This window comes from Hirundo rustica, chromosome 12, assembly GCF_015227805.2.
Source record: "Hirundo rustica isolate bHirRus1 chromosome 12, bHirRus1.pri.v3, whole genome shotgun sequence".
Lineage (NCBI taxonomy): Eukaryota > Metazoa > Chordata > Aves > Passeriformes > Hirundinidae > Hirundo > Hirundo rustica.
In genome coordinates, this window is record NC_053461.1 from 16498560 (window position 1) to 16519864 (window position 21305).

The following is a 21305-nucleotide window of genomic DNA, read 5'->3' on the forward strand; positions in this document are numbered from 1 at the left end:
GTTGTCAGGTAATTTTTTTGTTTAATCTTTCCTTCTTTTGAATTTCATGATCAGAGCATCCTGGCACCCTGTTGTTATTCCAGCAGATCTTGAAAGGGACTCTATGGGAGTCACTGAGATGGAGTGGCTATACCTGAAGTTGCTTTTAAGCCCCAGACTGGACTTTTTTTTGTCTTATTGAATTACGGAGTGGTTTGAGTTGGAAAGGAATGAAAGACCATCTAGTTCCAGCCACCCATCATGGGCAGGGACACTTTCCACTAGATCAGGTTGCTCCAATCTCTGTGGAACCTGGCCTTGAACTCTCCAGGAATGAGGAGGACCTTGCAGGTATGAGTGGCCCTATTATAAAAAACAGCCTTAAGATGTGTTGTGAATGAATTTGCTTTCCAAATTATTTTGTTTCTTTGTTTTTGTTTAAAACTGCACTCTGTTGATGTTTGCTAAAAGGGATGATTTAAAAACTTAGAACAAGTCAGTCACAAACTGAACTTGAACTGAAAACACACAGACCTGTCCTACCCCCTCCAAGTGGAGGGCTTAGCAATCTTTGTTTTTATTTATGTCTGTAGGTCACCCCAGTCACCATATGGCTATGCCAGTCCCTGTCCTCTTCCCCAGGCTGGGATTTGGGATGCACAGCACCACACAGAGCTCCTGAGGCCACCCTCTGCCTGCACATGCCTCAGTGGGTGCTGGGGCAGACCCATCCCAGTGCTCATGGACAGCTTCTTGTTGTTTTGCAGGGTTAACCCAAACCTCTCAAATTCTCTTTTTTCCTCACTTCAGAGAGTGAAACTGGAAGGTTTAATGTATTGTCTCATCTGAATTGTCCTTGTTGGTTTCAAAGCACAGAAAAAACAAACTTTGCAATTGTTGTTGTTGTTGTTGTTGCCTTGATGTCACCGCTGCATTAATTCACTCTTCCTTCCTCTAATGGTTAATGACTTACCCCACAATGAGGTTAATAAGATCATATTGTATGCCAATATGATAAAGTTTCAGAAATAAAATCCTAACCTGACCTGAGTAACTAGGAGTAAACAGGGCTTTATTTAATACAGTTGGCACAGTAACTAAAGGTAGGTCTCACCCATGAACATCCTTGTGTAATTGCTCAGTCTTTAGCTGGAGAAATTTATAGGTAATATAAACCAGAAAATGCTGAGTTAATTACAAAAGCATTTTTTTCTGTGTAAAACTCTGTGTCATTAAATTTGGAAAGCACTTAAAATTCTCAGTTTTATTTTTGGTAAGAACTATGTATTGAAAACTGAAAATATCAAAGGGATCTCTAGGCAGAATTTGTGAACTTTCCAATGAAAAGACAGCAAAGTGTCTTCCTTTCGTGTCCCACGGTCCTTGACAACAGTGCTGCTTTCTGAATTACACCGAAGTTATGTGCCAGGAGTTTATTCCCAAAGCAGGCATTACACACGGTTATGGCCACACAGATATCCTTGCACAGCATTAATGCCAGAGCAGCTCCGAGGCTGTCAGCATCTTCATTTGGTGGGGGGAAACACCAACAAACCCACATATATTAACACCATCAAACACATATATATTCTTAAAATAAATCCAAACATTTTAAACACTGTGAAATAGAGCTGCAAATCACAGAAGATGCAGCATTTCTCACAGATAGTTCTTAGAGTTCTGCTGGTGGTAAATTGACACATGATCATATACGACTACAACCCTCCATGTCTTCTAATAAGATATAAAAGCTTTTCTTTGATTTTAACCCAACGGTGAGTGGCAATCTGTGAGAGTCTTATGCCTTCTGTGAGACTTTCCCAGCAAACACTTCCATTTGTTTCTCTCTTGCCTGCATGCCATGCTGGAACACAACTGGGATCTGGACTTGCACACTGTAATAAACATTATAAATCTTATTGCCATCTGAGCACCTCCCCAGGTGTTGCAGAACAGGCTGTCTTGGACCATGCTGGAGAACAACTTATTTATCTTTGCAAGGGCTTGATCCTGTATCACCAGATGTCAAAGAAAACAATTCCAGGGAGCTCAGATCAGGCTCCAAATCAGCCACCAACACGGTGGCCTTCTCTCTTTCACTCTCTTCACTCTCTTAACTCTCTTCCTCAGAAAAAGCCACAGACAAAGCAATCAGCAATATCTGAAGCAGAAGATGTATCACGCTGTGCATCTTTTCACAAGCTCCTTTTTTCCCCCCCTGCACGGAAGATGCAGAACATCTATTCTGGGGGCAGACAGATGACATCCCCTGTTACTTATGTATGTAATAAGTACTCTTAAAATGGTGTAGTTCTTGCCGGCTCTGGCAAAGACAAACATGGTAAGTGTTCTGCTCCCAGCATTAAACACACTTCTCTCACTGTGCAGTGGAAGAATGTGTTTAAACTCACAGTCTATCACTATTCCTGGATAGTGTAGGAGAGTCAGGAACACTCAAGATGTCTTTTCCTGTGTATATTAACTTGTTCTGAAGGAAATAGTGTTCTTAGAAAACACGAATCTAATGGCAGAAGAAAGTTTCCTTCACGATTGTGCTACAAAGGTTTCCGAACAGCTGCTTGTTCCTTTGGGTGCATGAAATATGAGGTTCAGCCTGCTCAGAAGTGCAAACACGTAATTTCTTCTCACCGTGGCACCTTCACTGCGGTCATTTCCACCTGGCTTTGTGATGCTGGCAAGTGCAGTAGCAGCACAATGTCTCCATTGTGTGAACTCTTGGAGGAGAGCTGTAGCGCTCCACAGCCTCGGGGAAATGCCAGTCTCCCCAAAGCTGCCTATTTGTCCTGCTTCACCAGGAGCTGCATTCGCAAGGGGTTCTGTTAGTCTGATGTGGGCAGTGGACACCAGAGTTCCACGGCAGCACAGCTCCCACCTCTCTGTGCCCCACACACGAGGATTGAAGGGTTGTTGGGCAACCTTCAGCAGGCTGGGCTTGCCAAGGCCACAGGAGTGGCACCCCTTGTCCACCTCCCTCAGGGCTGCCGAGACCCAGGGGCAGGTGAGAGCCCAATGCTCTCCTCAATGCTCCCTGACATCAAAATCACCGCTGAAGTTTTGCACGAGGCTCAGGTGTAAAACCCCTTCCAAGCAAGGAGCTCACAGCCCAGGCCCTGAGGGGAAGAAGTGGGTGTCAAAGAAATGGAAGAAGTATCACTATTTTAACACAGATTAGGCAAAATCTAACCCCCATTAATCCCTCAGAGCAAGGCCACTGGTTTGTTCTTTTTTCAACCTGTTCTGTATTCAAAGCAAGTACAGGTTTTTCTGTCGCTATACTGCTATTGTTAACAACTATAAATGTATTAAAAACACAGGGGCATTTTAGTATGTGTATTGTGCATAAGAAATATTGTTACATGACAATCTCCAATTGGCAAGTGAAAAGAGGTTTTATTGAAGGAAATAGCAGTAGCAAACAGTGAACTATGCAGAATAATGGTAATTGTTCCTTTAACATTGGCAGCGCGCGTTCACTTAATATGACTGCTCCTCTGTCTCTGCCTCATCCAGACCCAGAGGACCTGTTAGACAAGCAGGCAGCCACCTCTCTCTGGGATCAAGCTGTCAATGCAAACTTGCTTTCTTCCTATTTCTCTGAGCTAAGCTATACCCCCAGAGCTCCTGAAGCTTTTCCTGAGTGAAAGCTTTAAAAAAACTCCATTCTAAATTACATCACACGAGCTGTTCTCTTCAGACTGACAGAACAAAAGCAGGAGGGGGTGGGGGGGAAATGCCAAAAGTACCATCTGAATGGCTTGAGTTGCACAGGATGATTTACATCCTCATGCTTTATCAGAGCAGATGACCATCTTGACCTTGCCTACCAAAGCCTCACCAGTGTCCTCTAAGCAGCAGGAAAAGTTTGCATCATGCGTGTTTCCTGCGCAACTGGAATCATAGAGTGGTGTGGGTTGGAGGGGACCTTCAAGATCATACTATCCCAAGCCCCCAGCCATGGGCAGGGACACCTTCCACCAGATGAGGTTTCTCAGAGCTCCATCCAGCCTGATCCTGAACACTTCCAGGGATGGGGCATCCACAATTTCTCTGGGTAACCAGTGCCAGCATCTTGCTGTCTTCACAGTAAAATATTTCTTCCTAATATTGAGTCTAAACCTACTCTTCTTCAGACTTAAGCCATCCCCCCTTATCTGTCACTTCATGCCTTTCCCAAAAGCCCCCTCCCAGCTCTCTTGTAGTTCCTCATGAGGTACTGAATCTGTTGGGTGCAGGCTTTTTGACTGCAACAATGGGGCCTTGGGTGCCCATTCCTAATGGGGCCATGGTGTTTTCTAAAATTTTTGGATGATGTGATTTCTTAACACAGCCAGCTCATTGCTACTGGAAGAGCCCAGCCTGTGGGTGCTGCCCAGCCTGGTGTACTCATCCTTTAATCACAACACCCCAATTAATGGTCATGGTGAGCACTGCTGAGGGCCACTGCCAAAATCTGAAAGGTCTCTTGGGTTGGCTCCAGCTGGGACACTCCAAAGGCCATGTTCAGGAGTAATTGGAGCAGATAAGCATTACCCAATTCTGGAGTGGTTGGGTAGAAAGCAGATAAATTGGCATAGCTCCCCATCCTAAAGGCTTTCAGGTGGTGTTAATTGGTATGGGATGCCTCAGAAAGGAAAATATCCTCAGCTGGGAGGGGAGAGGGCCACAGGCTTTGCTTCTCCTTTAGTAGGCAAACAGAGGAAAGAGGGCACATAGCATCGTGGCAGTTCTCCAGGTAAGGTGCAGAATTAGTAGCTCTGGAAAGAAAGCAGCTTAAGGGTTTCCTGATACCAAAGTAATAGAATGAGGTCATTCAAATGGGAATAAGCAGCATTTTTGTGGCTCCTAAGCTAACACTTTTGGGGTTCTTACTCAGTTTTTGTAAGAAAATGATGGTGAGGTTAAGAGCTTGTTTTCATGCTCTAAAGCTTCTAGGCCTAGCCCCCTGCACAGCACTTTTGTGCTTGCTCTGCTGTTTTGAGTAAACTTCAAAATGTTTCTTTAGCATCATTAGCACAAAAAATAATCTCAGTGTAAAGATGGGCTGAAGGCTGAAACAGATGAAAAATATTAGGGGAAAAGGTGTTGCTTCCATTCCCCAATGGAATTAGACTTATTGAGCTATTTTTTTTGCATGGAAGGTGTTACCTCAGTACCTGAAATTATGTGTGCCATGCCCTATGTACTGTAGGGAGGAGGAGCTGAGAAGGTGAAGGGTTTACTTGAGTTCTAAGGAACTGGCCAGTTTGGGAAAACAATGGCAAAAGAAAGTTTCAATAAGCAGGAAAAGTTCCTACACTGGTGATGTGCCCATGTTATCCCACATGGTGTTTTGTGAGCACCTCAAAGCTGTATTGTTTTTAGAGGAAAGAGAAAAGTAAAGCTATATTCCCTAACTGACTTCGCAAGTATGTTAAAAAGAAGTCCTAATACAAGTTGGGAGATACCCCTTCCCTTTAGTTAATGTCCTGTGGTCTCTCACTGAGATGATCCTGGAGGTGTTTTCCAACCAAAGTGATTCCATAATTCTATGTTTTCCCCAGGGAGCACAACAATTTTCATGCAGTCGACACAACTTTTCTTACCCAAAAGGGCAGAGACTGCTTGAGGATCCTGATTCACTGATGCAGCGTTGAACCCTGGGTTTCTGAGTGAGTAAAGTTTGTCTTTTGCTGTCTTTTTTTGGTATCCCGTTGTCTGAGTTTTCTCTATGTACCTGACCAGTGAAATGAGTCTGCCTCTATCCATGAGGGGCCATCCTAATGCTCATTGAAGGTGATGGAAGTGTTTGGCTGCAGGGCAAACCATATCAAGTGTTGTATCTGATTCCTACACCAAAATTAAAATCTTAATTGTGCAAAACCTTCATTAAAATGTTCACAACTGAGGCAACCACCATTAATGAACTGTGTGCTTTGTCATGTCCCTGCTACTACTGATGGTACAGATAAAGATGCTGGACTTTCGAAGGTAGAGGAATAAGTTATGAAACATAACCCCAGTCTAGTTTTCAGAACCATGGGTTTAGGATTTTTTGAAAGTTCAAGTTTAGCTCACCTATCTTTATTTCTTGGTTTCTGCTTAGTAATGCTTCCTACCTTTTTAGGTATTTTAGTCTTTTGCACTGCTGTTCACCACCATGGCCTCTGAGAATCTCAAAATATCTAACTGGCAAAGCTGAAGTCTTGGTGATATTTGACGCACTGTGTCTTTCTCCTCTGTTTGGAGGGGAAGATGTAATTCTTATCTAAATTACTGAATACTTGGGTGGCACTGTGTTCCCAGTGGATGTGGGATTTTGTGCCACACAGAGGTCACTAAAGTAACGTTTTGCAGTTTCTTTGGTAAATCCTGATCTGAATACAAATTGTGCTTCTAGTGGTGCTAACCAGTAGCTTGCTCTGTTATAAAGTGAGGAAAAATTTACCTGGAAATAACTTCCAGATAACAGGCAGGGTGCCATGGTCCTATTCCCAGCCTCAATTCCAGCATAGCTGGCCTTTCAGCAGCGAAGCTTCTTGTGGCTTGGGGACAAGTGTGCTTGTAGTCAAAGGCTTGTGAGTCTCTGACGCTTTGCCACAAGCAGGACATGGGGTCCCTGGGGAGCTGTGTGTCTGAGAAGGGATTAATTTCCTTGTGCCACTGTGCAGACCACACTGTCCTCTGCTCCCACCCTGTTTCATTCACAGCCTGGGTTGTTCTGTCTGGTACACTGCTGGCTGCAGCCTTTGGGGATAGACTAAGGAGTTATTTATTCCCATCTGGACTGAGGTCCAGAAAATTTACTTAGATATCTGTAGATACCGTTTCTCCCTTTTATTCTCCAAGAATGTGTAAGACAAGCTTTATGCTGTCTTTAAGCTTGCTAAAAAGGGAACAGAAATTCCTGCCTTTTTCCATGTGTTTACTTTGAGTCATGATTCTTCTGGGAAGGGTGATTTGTTTGTCTTTCCATGACAAATGACAATGGTTTAAGTTGCATCTCTGCCAACTTCTTTCTAAGTGGTTTCAAGTAGTTTACTTACAGGGGTTATTTCATCTGCCACAGAACATGAGGCAGCTCTGAGGTAGTGTCTAACTTGCACTGAACAAGACTATGTAAAGTTAGCTTAAGGCAGGAAATTTAAGATTCAGTAGACAGTAGGATCACAGGAGCATGGAGTGAAGGTTTGCAAGTGTTTTGCACTTGGAGAAAAAAGATATTTTTTTGATTTTTCCTCTCCTGATGGCACCAGGAAGACCAGGAAAGACTTGTAACTTTGGATGTACTCACTGCTTAAATTCTGACTGTCCATCAATAAGAGCTTGTGCTATTTAACCCCCTGTAAAGTGGGAACATACAGTGCCTCAGCATACATGATTTGGTGCCAAAGTCTTTGCTGTAAGCTGATATAGGCTTTGTAAGTGTCATTGTCAATGTTTTGTGGTTGCCCTGCTGAGCTTCAGGAAGGGTCTGAAATTTCTGTGCAGCAAACTTCTCCAGCTCTCACAGCTTATGGTCACTCGTTATCTACAGCAGGAGGGTCGGACTTTGGAGACTGCAGCTTCTTTCCAGCCTGCAGGTTTCCTCCCCCTTCAAGTCTGTTTTTTACTCTTGCCAGTACCCTGCCTTCTGTTTAAAAGCATTAGTAATACCAAATAAAGCTAAAGACGCTTGCTGTAACAACTAAGTTGTTTCCTTTTTAATCAGAGCACATGCTTATGCCAGGTTTGGCATGAAGAATCTGTGTAAGTGTTTGGTTCAGGGCACAGTGAGCTGATCATTTGTTAGAAGCAGTGCATTACATTTCATTTTGCTTTTAGTGGTACAATTTACTGGGAGGTTGGTACAAGCATTGGTAATACAATTTTTGCTTGGTTGGAGGTGGTTAAAACATAAAGACTGGGAAATAATTCTATTGCCATGTGTGCTGAATTGTGGTTTGGTCGCAGCAGTTGTCTGTAGCTAAGTGGCCATCAAAACCTTTCTTGGGGTGGCAATAAATTATAAAAAAAATCTTCTGAAAATATCAGCTTTCAAAGAGCAAAAGATGCAGCAATTATTGTGACACAGGTTTGCAGTCTGTTTCTGATTATCTTTTTGGCTGGAGAGTTGGGGTTTCTAATTGTAAGGTTAAGGAATCCTTTTTATCTATCTCTTGCCTCCTAATCCTATGCTAGACAGTATTGATTTCCGTGCCTTTTGTCTTCTGGGGAAGGAGACAATCTCTGGCTCATGCGAACATCTTGTTAGAGTCTGCTGAGGATTAGGGGGTGTGACAGTTTTCTTGCTGAGCCTTTTTATTGGGGATTTTTATGCCTGCTTTTCTGGGAGGTCTTTGAAATGTCTTTTATGTAGCAATCATTTCACTCTTTCTTTGGTGTCTCAAACGTTGAGGCTGTATTCTTCTCATCTGTTCCTGTTTATATTCCATACTAGCTGGTCATAACAGTTTAGCTTGAAACTATCATCACACCGTGTGCTTCTGAATCACAGGAGTGTTGCTAACAGCTCTAGGACGACTGCAAATTTGAGGGTTTTTTTAGGGCATCTGAGGATTTAGCTTGGTAGTTTAGTATGAAATACTGATAAAGGGGTTCCAGATGAAAATCAGTCTGGGAATTGTATTTTTCAAGCATCCTCGGCCAGGTATAGGCACTTCAAAATGCTCCTGCTCTAATGAGAGAGGTCCCCCTTAGGGTGGTGTTCATCATTCCATCTCTACCTGATAGGTAGGGTAGCTTTTCAGTCTTCCCTAAACTCCTACAGAAATCAATGAAAGACAAGGCCATCCTGCTATAAGTCATCTCATCTTGACTGAAGAGATTAAGCCAGGAAAAATTGCTTTTTTGAAAGTCTGGTTTTGTCCCTACTCTCATCCCTTCTCCCTGCAGCTGGCTACAGATAATTATCCAGACCAGAACCCAAACTTCTCTGAAGTCAGATGATTGACTAATCCTGGCCAAAGAAATGAGAGAAATGAGACCTTATGAGTTTTTCATAAGGGTGTTCATCTCAGTTTCAGGAAGTAATGGGTTCAGTCAATGTGCTTCAACACAGGTAAAGCAGTAGATTTTGTTTCCTAAAAATTTTATTAGATCAACAGTTCTAATCTCGAGTAGCTATCTTAAAACATATGGACTTCTCATATCTTGCAAAATGAGATGGTATTTCTGACAGTATGTAAGCTCAGGTACCAGCTGGGCAGATCCCAGATTTAAGGTTAGGCAAGGAGCCAGGTTTATGTAACCTTGCTGATAATGAAGATACGAGGGACAGGTTTCTGAGACATTCATAAGGGAAAACGGATTGCATCACCTTCCCCTTTGATAAGATTGAGGTAAAAATTTTGGGATTGTGACTTCAATACCAAAACTGTGTGACTTATGTGCACAAGATGCTGTTTCAAAATATTAATCTAGCTAAACTCTTATTTATTTCACTAAGCAGTGTATCATACATTTGTGGAGAAAGAAGCTATCTGCATACATGCTTACTGTTTGCTGCAATAAATACTTTCCTGAAAGCTGATTTCCCTTTTTTCTCTCCCTACCAAAAATTTGTCCCATATAACAGCATTTCCACCTCCCTTTGCCTACTGCTTCTCTAGCCTAATTTTTAGTGTCAAAAGCCATATTTAATACAGTTCAATTTCACACATAACCACAAACCCCATTCTTCCAGATATGACCTCAGTTTATTTTATGTCACATCTTTTTGTTAAGGTATTTTATACACAGCATAATATGCAATGATACGGCACTGATGTTTATCAAAATTGGTTTACACTGTACTTATTTCTATTCCTGTCTTTTGGATCAAGTACAATACAGCTGCAGATTAATATACCACCTTTTAAAATAAGCTTAACTTGTTTATTTTCTTACCACATTCACTTCATCCACTAACTTGTTATATGGATTATATTTAATGGGAATCTTGTGGGACTATCAAAGGGCATTTATTTTCTATTGAAATAACAATTAAGATAACACTCCACTAATATAGTAATCAAATAAACCTGACAAATAACGAAAACTTTTTTAAAGCTGCAGAGGCATGCTAACAAATCTATTTGATCAATATATGGGATGTGAAAAAAGAGGAGACAAGATTGACTGATGAATAAAATGGAACTGACACAAATAGGCTGACAGCCAGTCGCAAGTCTCTTTAGGGCAAATGCAATTAACTTAGAATAATAGACTCAAATTTGATGGTTAGAAATGCATTTTTATTAACAATCACAGCCTGAATCATTATGCACTCTTATGAATAAAATTGTAGTTATACTGAAAGTCTGTGTATACATGTATGCACGTACGTACAAAAAAGCCTTGTTGAAGGAGAGCTTTAGTTTTGTGACAGAATGGTTGTGTGGGATTTAAAATATAAAGCATACACAAGTATAAATCTAAATATTCAAACCAGTGATATAAAAATCACATATGTAATGTGCTAGTATTAATGATAAAGGCAATGAGCATTGGTCCCAGGACTGCTTGTTCTTTTGGGATGTGAAATTGCAATCAGGGATTTACAGATTTCATTCTGAAGCAGAGAAGTCATTACTAGAAACATAAGCTCATTCTCTTTACTTTAATAGCTATTTTAAATCATTCATTTAGAAAATACATTAACTATTTATTGTATGGGCAGTGCGTTTCCATTGACATTTCATTTTCATGCTTTTTTATAATCCTTTTTAGCAAATTATTTTATTAAAAGAAGATTAGAATTAGCAAAAGGATCTTACCAATTTTTGAAAATGCTACTCTTGAAGAAGAATATTTCCCATTATTAACAGGTATGCAGCATTAAAACTTTAAAGGAAGGGAAGAGATTCAATTGCTAATGTGTCCTTTTTCTTTTGACCTTCATTGCAGTGGCTGATTGCTATTTGTAAATTGCTTTCAAAATTATTAATCTCATTTAATTTCTGAATAAATACATAATCTTTTCTTTTTTTTTTTTTTTTTTTTTTTCTTTCCCTCCCAAAAATCCACGGGCTTAGATATGAATAGAGCTGCCCAAAGGTTATGTTGTGGTGCAGACATCTCTTATTTGTGGGGAAAGAGAAAAAACATCACTTAATGCAGACAAGCACTACTGGGTACTAGCAAAATACAACATGAATGTGAAACCATGATACACGCAATGCTTGGTACTTAAATATCTTGAGAAAAAGGCAGAATGGTGGGAAATAAAACTGCACTGGTAATTATTTAAATCCGGGTTCATGTTTGTGGTGGAATTCTGGCTGGGCAGGGACAGGAGAACAGCGAGACATGATGCTCTGGTTGCCTAGAGGATAAAACCCCTCACTCTCGTTCCCAGCCAGTTCCCGAGGTTGCTGAGATGGATCCAAGCAACATCCACACTTGGTTCTTCTCCACCCTGAAGGTGATTTTGAGCCTTCCAATTCTCCAAAGTGAGAAGTGCACAGACATACTGGGGAGATAAAACACCTCCTGTCTGGTCGGGGAGAGGCTCGTGGAAACCGTCGAGAACAGGGATGGAGTCTGGCTGGGGAAGAGATTTTTCCCGTAAAAACACCTGGTGTCTGGGGAATTTGCCGTTTTGGTTTTCTGCCTCTAATTAGCCTTAAAGTCATTACTGTGAGGAAAAAAAAACTCTTGGGAGCTCCAACAGTTGCTGGAGATGTTCCAGCCATTTCTTTCTCTCATCATCTATTCTAGAGAGTCACAGCAGCCCACCACAACACTTTGTGAGCTAGCTTCTTGAATAGCTGGCGTTGCTTGTTCTTAGAGGTAAGATGGATGGATCACATGTTGTTCTAGCAGCACCAAACCTGGTGTGTTCCTAAAATGGCAAAAATCCTATTGGTTCTGGCATAGTTGTTTTACTTTTACCCCGAAATCACTCCAAAGTACTCCAGGACTTGGATTGCTGAAGACGTCTCACAGGTCTGCATTTAGTGTGAAAAGGAGTCTTGAGTAGTTCAGCTTGTGTTATCTATTTAATGTCTACTTTGTAGACACGTTGCTGGAGACTGATGGTAGAAAAACTGCATTTTGGAATATGTTGCTAGAAAAATAATGTTCTTTGACCACAGTTATTCCACATTTCTAATGAGGAACAGGTCTTACTAAACTTTGAGTTACTTTAGGTAAATAGACTAAAGAAGAAAGGCCAGACCATCTCCAGATTTAGATGGGGCAGCTTCTTTAGAGTCAGTACACAACTACCATGTGGAACTGGGGCTGTGGGCTCAGTTCTACCAACTTGTAGGTTTTAGTCTACTGAAACACTGACTAACTTCACACAGTGTTTCCTGATGGATGGTGATGTAAGAGAAAAGAGGCTCAGGCCCTGGATGATGATAGACTAATTCTCCACTGATGCAATCATCCAACCAGAACAGGAATGAGTCATGCGATCCATAAATATCCTGAGGCCTTTGTGTGATCGTTTAAACTCGTTCACACCAACCTCATCTCATTTGCTTGAATGGCCTTTCTCCTGAGTTGGAATGATACATGTAAGAGTAAATCCAGGCCCTTAAATATAAAATCATAATTAGTTTCTCTTAATAACAGTTCTATTTAAAAAAAAAAAAAAAAAAAAGTCAGATCTTCAAAAAATATATTAGCAAAAGACAATGTATCTAAGTACATTGGGGGTTTTTTCCTAACTCAGCAGCCATAGGCTTGTTGTTGATGTTCCATATTTGCAGTAGGTTTTTATTGGCATTTGTGTTCCGTATTTTCTATAGTGCCTTCTCAGAAATTATTTTATTGAAAGGAGATTAGAACTACGAAAATGCAACTACCAGTTCTTGAAAACACTTTTCCTGAAAATGATATTTCTCCCCAACACCTGCCACTTTTCTTCCACTGCATCTTAAACCTGCTCTAGTTCTGAACTCTGATTTCACCGTTTCATGCTCCCAAAATATTAAAAGATTACATTCCCCATCGGTTTACACTTTCCTCAGTTTTTTATCTGTTACAAATATGGCTTGGCCGAAACGTTCTTGATGAAATAAAAATACTTTTTCTTTGCTTTCTGTTCACCTCATCCTCGAGCAGGTGCCAGGCAATCTGCGGCAGCTCTTCTGCTACCTGAGAAATGTTCAGATATAGAAACACCAGGCCAGCCTCTGTTGTCACAGCATGGAAAGCCAAAAATAGATGACATGAGAACATATTTCTTGCAATGAAATTTTTTTCAGCTGCGTGAATTCCTCAGATAAGCAGGTTTTAGCATTGGAAGAGAATAGTGTTGGAATGAAGAATCTAGAATGTACGTTTATAATATGAAAATAGTCTGTATAATATAGGCTTCATTAGAGAGGGATAGGCATATTTAAGTATTCCTCCTTCCAGTGGTGAAGAATTGTGGCAACAGCTTGTCTTCCATGTCAGGTTTCCTTCTATAAATATGGTTGGAGAGCCACAAAATTAGTAAGTTTCTTCCGAAAGCCATGTTTTTTAACATATTAATTTGCCCTTCCCTGGTTTGCTGTGTGATTCAGGACTGTCCTGAAGACTGGGTTGCACTAGACGTCAACTAGTGTTAGGGCCACTGGTATGGGGCAAGGATGAAATATTTTAGAGCTGAGGAATGGTGCCAAAAAGAATTACAAGCCGTGCAGATGCAAAGGATCTCAGTTCAGCTAGACCCAGTCTTCACGACATGAAAATCTCTGCAGGCTAAACCCTTAGGTATTTTCCCTCTCATTTCTCCTTCAACATCATTAAGTGGCAGTGCCTGAAACAGTTCCTAGGGCAGAGCATTGCCTAATCATCCTTGCTTGGAAAATATTTCCCTAACATTCAAGCTGTGTTTCATTCTTTTTCCCAAATAAGCATAAGGGCAGGTGTCCCGCTGTGAAAGTGGAAAGTTATATAATGGGTAAGTAATTCCAAGTGGAGTAAAGAAGTCAGCACTGCAGATCCTTCAAAACTTGATATTTCTGGAATAATTTGTTTCCTCCTGGTCTTGGTGGTGCTGCTTACTTATGCTTTTCGTCACAGTAAAGGGTCACATTTTGTTCTCTCATGTGGTTTTCTTTTAAATCAAATTACCCTTAAAGACACCCAAGGCAATTGCCATTTCAGTTAGGACCTAAGCATTCTTGATGGATATCTTATTTATAATAGGCAGTGTCAGTGGTGCTAGGACAAGGGGTTGATTTTTGCCTTAGCTTTTATGACAGTGCTAATAAAGTTCTCTGTTTCCCAGATAATGTGTAACAGCCCCGTTACTGCAGCGCAAAATTATGGTTAAGATTCAGCTGGTGGTTATTGTCCTGTAAATGTTCAGCATATTTCAGTGGTGCATTAGCACAAAGTTGCTGGAGTGACTGGTGATTTCTGCCATGGCCAGAAATCTGTCACACTTAGTGCTCAGTGCAGATACAGGTGAAACGTTTCTGTCCCTGAAAACTTGAGGTCTACACAGACAGCTGAATTATGGTGATTTTACAGATGATAAGCTGCGATGTGGACACAGATTTATTTTTTCTGAAGAACACAAAAGCAGCTCAGGTAAAGTCAGGTACAAAACTGTGCTCATTTGTGTGCTAAATGGATAATGAAAAGTCTATTTTTTTTCTCCAGTTTTAAATAGTGTCAGCTATAGTCTTTATCCTCTGTATTTCTTAAAAAACCTTGCTTCATTTTCTGCTGTCATCAGGGAAAGAACTACGTTGATTCACCTTCTAGGTGGCCTTCCAGCTGTGTATGGTGTGTATTTTTAATTCCTTTAGGTTCAGTTTGGATTGTTCATAGAACACTTACGTAATTTCAGTGAAAGTTCTAATGTTCTCTCAAGAGAAGGTGAATTTGTGAGGGTTGTCATTATGCTTCTTTTCAAACAATCTCTCCCAAAATTTTAAGGAAGGAAAACCACAAAATTGCACTAAAATGGCAAAAGCCACCTATATAAAATGTTGCTTTCTTGTGAAAATAAGCAAAAGTACTGTAACTACCCTGGAAATCAGAGTAGTCCATGGAGCTCGGTGATTTTTTGGGAACAGGACTAGCCCAGTACAATTATGCTCTCCATCTGGAGCTCACAGAACCCGCCTCAGTAATTTTTCTTTCAGAGGGGCTTATTCCTTGCTGCATTAGTGAACGCAGTCAAACCCCAACACATCAGCAGAGAGTCCTGTCTCTTAATCTAGGTGCTGCTCCCTGGAAGCCAAAGGGAGTTTTGCCATCGACTTTGATGAAAGTAGGAACAAGCCCTTTATTTGCAACTTAAAGCAAGTAGGTTAGAATTATGAAGAATGATTATTTAAAATAGCAATGATGTAATATCAGTGTCAATTCCATTATTTTAACAGATGTAAATTTGCTCTGCTCTTGAACTCTGGTGAATTTTAATGGCAATATTAAAGAGATACTATTAAGACTACTTAAAAGAACTATTTGTAAAAAGTGTCTCCGGTTAGGGGGGGGAAAAGTTTAAATTGCTTTTTTATTCAGTCTGCACAATTATTTATTGAAGGGTTTTGTATATTACAAATTAATATGCATTAGAAGCTGAAAAGATCACACAATAATTCCAGTAGTCATTGAATATGGGAGAGCTTGCACTGTTTAGACAAAGCAAACAGGGTCTTTATCCAGCTGGAGTTTAGGCAGTTTTCCCCATAGTGAAAACAAGGATTTTATAATGTATGTAATGGGCAATGTAGATGAAGAAAGCAGCTTAAAGTCATCTGCTTATATAACTGTAGTATAAATTTACATATATTCTAAGGCAAGAGCCAGGCCGACAACTCCAGTGTTGTACCTGGCTAATGGTGACTGCTGTCTCTTCCCTGGCAGTCCAAGGGAATCCAGGATTTGGAGGTACTCACAGGATTCACATCTAATTTTTAACAAAACCTGCATTCCAGTGGGGACACTGATGGGAGAAGGAGATCAGAGTGACCAGTCCTCTTAAAATTTATGTAGAAAGCTGTGAGCATCTGCCTCAAAAATGTTTATTTTCTGGAGTAAAAGTTTAGCTTTAAAACCAATTCTAGGTTCAGAGCCAATAAAATGAAATGCAGTATTTTGAACAGGCTGGTATTGCAAAAAATGAAGTTATCACAGACCAGAAAAGTAGGTGTTGACACCTTTTAATTTTTTTTCCCCCAAGAGTGATAAAACAAAAACCAGAAAATGAGACTGAGGATGAGGGAGTGCCAGATTCTAACAATTCAGTACTGGCATTTTTATTAAGGGCTCATTTCTCTCATTAAAGTCAATGTCAGTCCTTTGTGATTTTTACCTCATCTCCAACTATTAATTTTGGGTGCTAAAATTATTTCTGTTTATTTCTTGGCCATATGCAGAGTTCATCTTCAGAGCTCATCTTTATTAAGGGGTGCTGGGCACTGGAAACTGCAGTCAAGGGTCTCAGCTACCCATAAAGCTGGATATTCAGAATATCTAAGTATTACATATACCTAAAGCAATCAGACTTCCAAGTAATTGCTTCACCACCACTCCTATTAATCACCTTCACGGAGCAAATAGGCTCCTTTAGTGGTTAAGTGCTGAAAAGGATTTGAGACCCTCGAACGAAAAGTAAAACATTGTCAGGTTTTTTACCTCACAAGGGAAATCAAGGTGCCTGAGCAGAGCTGGACTTTGTGAATCATTTGACCTCACAACTGTTTCTTCTGAGTAAAGTCTGGGAATGCATTCTTGGAAGAATTCAGCCTTGATCCTAGAGGAAATATCTCTTTCCATTAGTTTTTATTTCCTTTTCTTGCTGCACATAAACTTGAATAATACAGCAGACAGATCCATCAAACTTTCCTTAATTTTCTGTTGGGAGGTGAATCAGGCTTCATCTTCAAGTGACAGTCTTTCAGTTGTGCAAAAAAGGTCTTTAACTCTGTAAAAGCCACCAAACTGAGAACTCTGGGCTGACCTACAGGGGCAGGAGAGAGGCTGGAGGATGTATTTGCCTGCAGCACCCGGTGTAAACTCACATACAGAGAGATTTAGACATCACTGCATATTAGCACAGCCTCCAAGCGTGGGAAGAGCTTTTTACTCTGTCAGTGGAAACACACCACGGCTAACTTTTTCTTCCTGTTTCCTCTGCATATATAGCAAGGTATTTCTATATTATGCCACAACCGATGATGATCAGCTGCTCAAAGTGCATCTCCTTGTCACACCGTGGCTGTGACACCACTGTCCCACAGCAGAGGGGTCAGTGCAACTTCTTTGCATCTCAGTCGACACAAGCAGCTCTAGCTCAGCATAAAGTTTTAAAGCAGAGCCAAATGCAGCCTAACAGGCAAGGCTTGGAAGAGTTTCCTTGCCACAACCCAAACCCTGAGCTGCCAGTTTGCTTGTAACTTATTGGTATGGTCTACACAGAGCTCTTGAGATTAATAAATATATAATCTCATATCCCATTACCCCACGGTGTTTGAAACATTTCCCATTAACAAAATACAGTACAAGCAGGTAAAAATATCAATGCATCTCATTAGCGGGGGGAAAATGGAAAATATGTATTATATTAATGCCAAGTTTTGGGCTCCTGGGAGAAATTTAGGGGGGTGGGGTGGGGAATGCATTTCTCCAGGTGGTCTCAAGTGGAAGGATAGAGTTTCTTGACTAACCCAACAATTAGAAACAGGGCAACACTATAGCCAAGATGTGGCCTCTAATCAAAACCAAGACATTCTTCATCTTCTATCAGAAGCAGATTCAGCAACAGGTCTAAGCACAAGCCTAACTTCAGGCACATGAGTAATTCTGGTGACTTTGCTCTTGAGATCTTGGCCTAAAGAATCGTATCTGATGTTTTAATTTTGTCAGCATGTGCATGGGCTGTTTCTGGTTGCACAGCAACCTGCAGTGTCCTGTGCTCTGATTTTCTTCAGCATTAATAGAGAACTTGAGTGTGACAGAAATAAAGGTGGGGCTAAAGTATGGGGGGATTGAAGCCTTGGGAAAAATAATACAGGAGAACTCTGTGTGATGAACACATGAGTTGCAGACCCGTGGCCTGAAAACCAAACAGACCAAGCCACTCAAATCTTTGAGTGGCAAAATCTTTTTCTCCAGTTTTATAGGAAATGCTGGAGACTGAAATCAGCACTGCAAAACACTGAGAGAGGAACACTGACATTATTAATTTCAGTGAGCAGCTTCTGTTCTCTGGGTCTTCATGGCTGACCCTCTGTTAAATCACCTAAGCCTGGGCATAGGAAAGCAGATGTTTAATTTGTGTTTTGGGTCTGGGAAGGACCTTGGTAGTTGCTGGACTCTGCATGAAAGATGAGGTTCATTTGGACCAAAGTCTTTTTTTTTCCCTGTAAGGTTGTGCCCATGGTGGGGGGGTGGCAACAAGACAGTCTTGTTAAAGTCGCTTCCATCCCAAAATATTCTATGATTCTAAGTATATAAGCAGATCTTACCTGCTTTTTTTTTTTCTTTTTACTTTTTGGGTTGAAACAATCCAACCCATAATTCATTGGGTAGGTTTTTAGGGAAGCAGCTCTGCCTGCTGGAGATTGAAAGGGTATAATGCACCACTTCTTGGATAAACACAAGCAGGTAGTAAATCCTAACAGGTTTCCTACCATGGTTTAGGATTCCTTAGGCAAAAGCTGGAGTACTAGTTCTTACCTGGGATCTTTCTAACTCACTCTTAATGTAGTGTTTCTGGAAAGTTCTTCATGGGGAAAAAAAAAAAAAAAACCACAACCAAAAAAACAATCAATGAAATTAGAAGCTTGGAATGGGAGGTCTGTTGGTTTTCTGCTCTCATAAATTTCCTGAAAAACACACGTGGCTGTTGAAGGGCTGTGTTGGGGGGATAATTCCCCTGGCAGAGCAGCACCACATGTTCCTTCTTGTCCGTGTGCTTTGTGCAGCTGGACAGTGGATCACATAACGCAATCAATGCCAGGTGGTCACCCCTGGGGGCCCCCAAAACTGTAAATAGAGTGGGCAAAAAAATACCTCCCAGAGGCACAGCACTACCTGTGGGAGCAGGAATGTTTGAGCCAGCTGCCCAAGCCTTGTAGTCAAGGACACTTGACAGGTGGCCATGCCTGGCCCAGGGCCCTTGGTTTGTCCCAGGCTCTTGTCCAGGGTCTCGTGTGTTTAAGAGGTCACTGAGGGTAGCTTGGGGCCCCAGGGGAGGCTGAGGAAGTGCTGTGCCCTGCAGATCTAAGGGCAGGCTCTTCATAAAGTGATCAGCATGACTGGGACTCCCAAAGATGCTCTTGCTGCCACTGACCTGAAAAATCAGTTCTGTGGGCAGAAGGGGCACGTGGTGTGTGCACAGCTAAGATTTTACTGTTGTTTTATTAACAATAGTTATTAGTTTAATTACTTTGTGTATTAAGAGTTTTTCTTTAGTTGAGAAAAGTCTGGAGTGCATAGTCAAGCTCTTGTAGGATCCATGTCCACCTTTTCCAACACCTACTCTCTCCTGTGGCGCTGTCCCCACCCTTCCCGCGTGTGATGTCCTGTCCCATGTGGTGTCCTGAAGCTCCTGCTGTGTTTCCCCCTCATCCATCTTCCTCCCTGTCTCTAGTCAGCCCAGGCAGTGCCTGCCCAAGGGGACCTAATAAGAAATGAGGGCATTACAGAGCCAGCCAGCAGGAATATCTGGCCATGGGAGGTGTGACCTTGAGGGATCACCCCTGTAAGGTTCATCAGCAGGAGAATATGGAGAAGAAATTTTTGGCAGGCAGGATGAGAGTCAAGGGAAGATTAGGTTAGATGACAAAAAGACACTGCCTAGACACCTGCACCATTTGTTTTCCCAGAGCTGATGAGGATGCATCATTGTAGCCCAATCATCCACTGCTCAGTGTTCTGACAAATTCTTGTTTCAATGAAAATGTAGAGATAAAAAAACCCAACTTGGGAAAACTATGGCATTTTACATACAAATCTGTTTTATTCTCTGTGAAATTTAACTGTAATGATCTTAATGATTTATGTAAAGTGAAATATTAGGTTTTCCTTTTCCTTTCTCTTTTAGCCCTGGTCTCACACAGGCATATTAATGATTATTTGTCAAAGTCACACTGTTTGCTTACAAGGTACGAAGGCTTTTTAGACACTATAATGACAGCTTTTGATTCACTTGATAATATTTAGAATAAGCCATAAAAGCCAATCTCTGAACGAACAGACCGCATTTATTGGCTTTTAGTGCTATTACTGCTATCATAAGTGGTAAATTGGCCTAATGCAAGTAATACTGCTGTGTCATACTGTAAAAACCACTGCTGAGTTTTTATATTTTATTTATTTTTCATGAAAAAATTTCAAGCCATGGGGACTGTACTGTCTTTCTACAAGTATTGGTGAATCCCTCCAAGCCAGAGCTGGGGAAGCTTCCACTGCTCTTTGGAATTTCTTTCCTCAGTGGTTACCAGTTCTGATGGAGCAGGGCTGATCATAAAGTTGGTGACTGAGAGTGTTAGGAAGAGATTCACTTCACTCAAGCTCGTGGGCTATTTATTTACTTAAATCATAAATAAACTAGGAAAAGAAAAAAGATTGCTTAGCTGGAAACTGAATTGGATATAGTTCAAATACATTGTGACAGACTTTATATGCTTTGTTTTATAATAGCAATAGTATTTTTTTTTTTTTTAATAGTAAGCACTTTAAATATCTGTTGACAATAAATTTGGTCACCACGTCATCAAGCCAGAGCCAGGTGCCGTAATTGCTTTTTCCTATGATTCTCTTGGCTTTCTTCCCCTAATCTCATCATCTCTTACACTGTTTTACCTGCTCCTGGAATATAAACATGGGCTTCAGAGTTTCAAAATTAACCTACAACTTCTTTTTCGTTTAATAAGGATTTTTTAAATTTTTTTTGTTGTTGTTAGTATTTATAGATTAGAGAAATGGTTGAGAAAATGAAACTGAAGAGACTTGAATTGACTTTTGAGTTTCTATTCTTTTATTTCCCCTTTTCTTTCCCTTTGCCCATGAACATTCATAGTGGATACTTTTCAGTGGTTCTCGTTTGGGGGAGAAAAGTGTAGTGATCTTAAATTTAGTTAAAACTTGAATATTCTGAAGGCAAATAAAACTTCATCAAGGTATACTGTGTGGTTATTAAAAAACTAGTCTAGTGACAGAGAAGTCTGAGTAATAATCACCAACTTAACTTGGATGCATGCTTGAAATAATTATTCATATTCAATATGCTGTAGGAACAGGAAGAATCATATTTCAATTTAAATTCTGGCATCCAAGCATTTGGGGATACATGAAAGCATTTTGGAACAAGTTTTAGTTGCCATGGGCATGTAGCTAAACACAATTTTTGGTGCTAAGAGGGTTTAACTTTAATGTAAGACAATTAT

General features: G+C 40.8%; 1 long non-coding RNA gene across 1 annotated transcript; it reads left to right on the forward strand.

Moving 5' to 3' along the window:
- Positions 1–4602: 4602 nt before the first annotated feature.
- LOC120758368 (uncharacterized) lies at positions 4603–11126 on the forward strand. Its single transcript, XR_005702871.2, has 4 exons — positions 4603–4732; positions 5541–5648; positions 10687–10784; positions 10992–11126. It is a non-coding gene; the product is annotated as an uncharacterized LOC120758368 (long non-coding RNA).
- The last annotated feature ends 10179 nt before the right edge of the window (positions 11127–21305 follow it).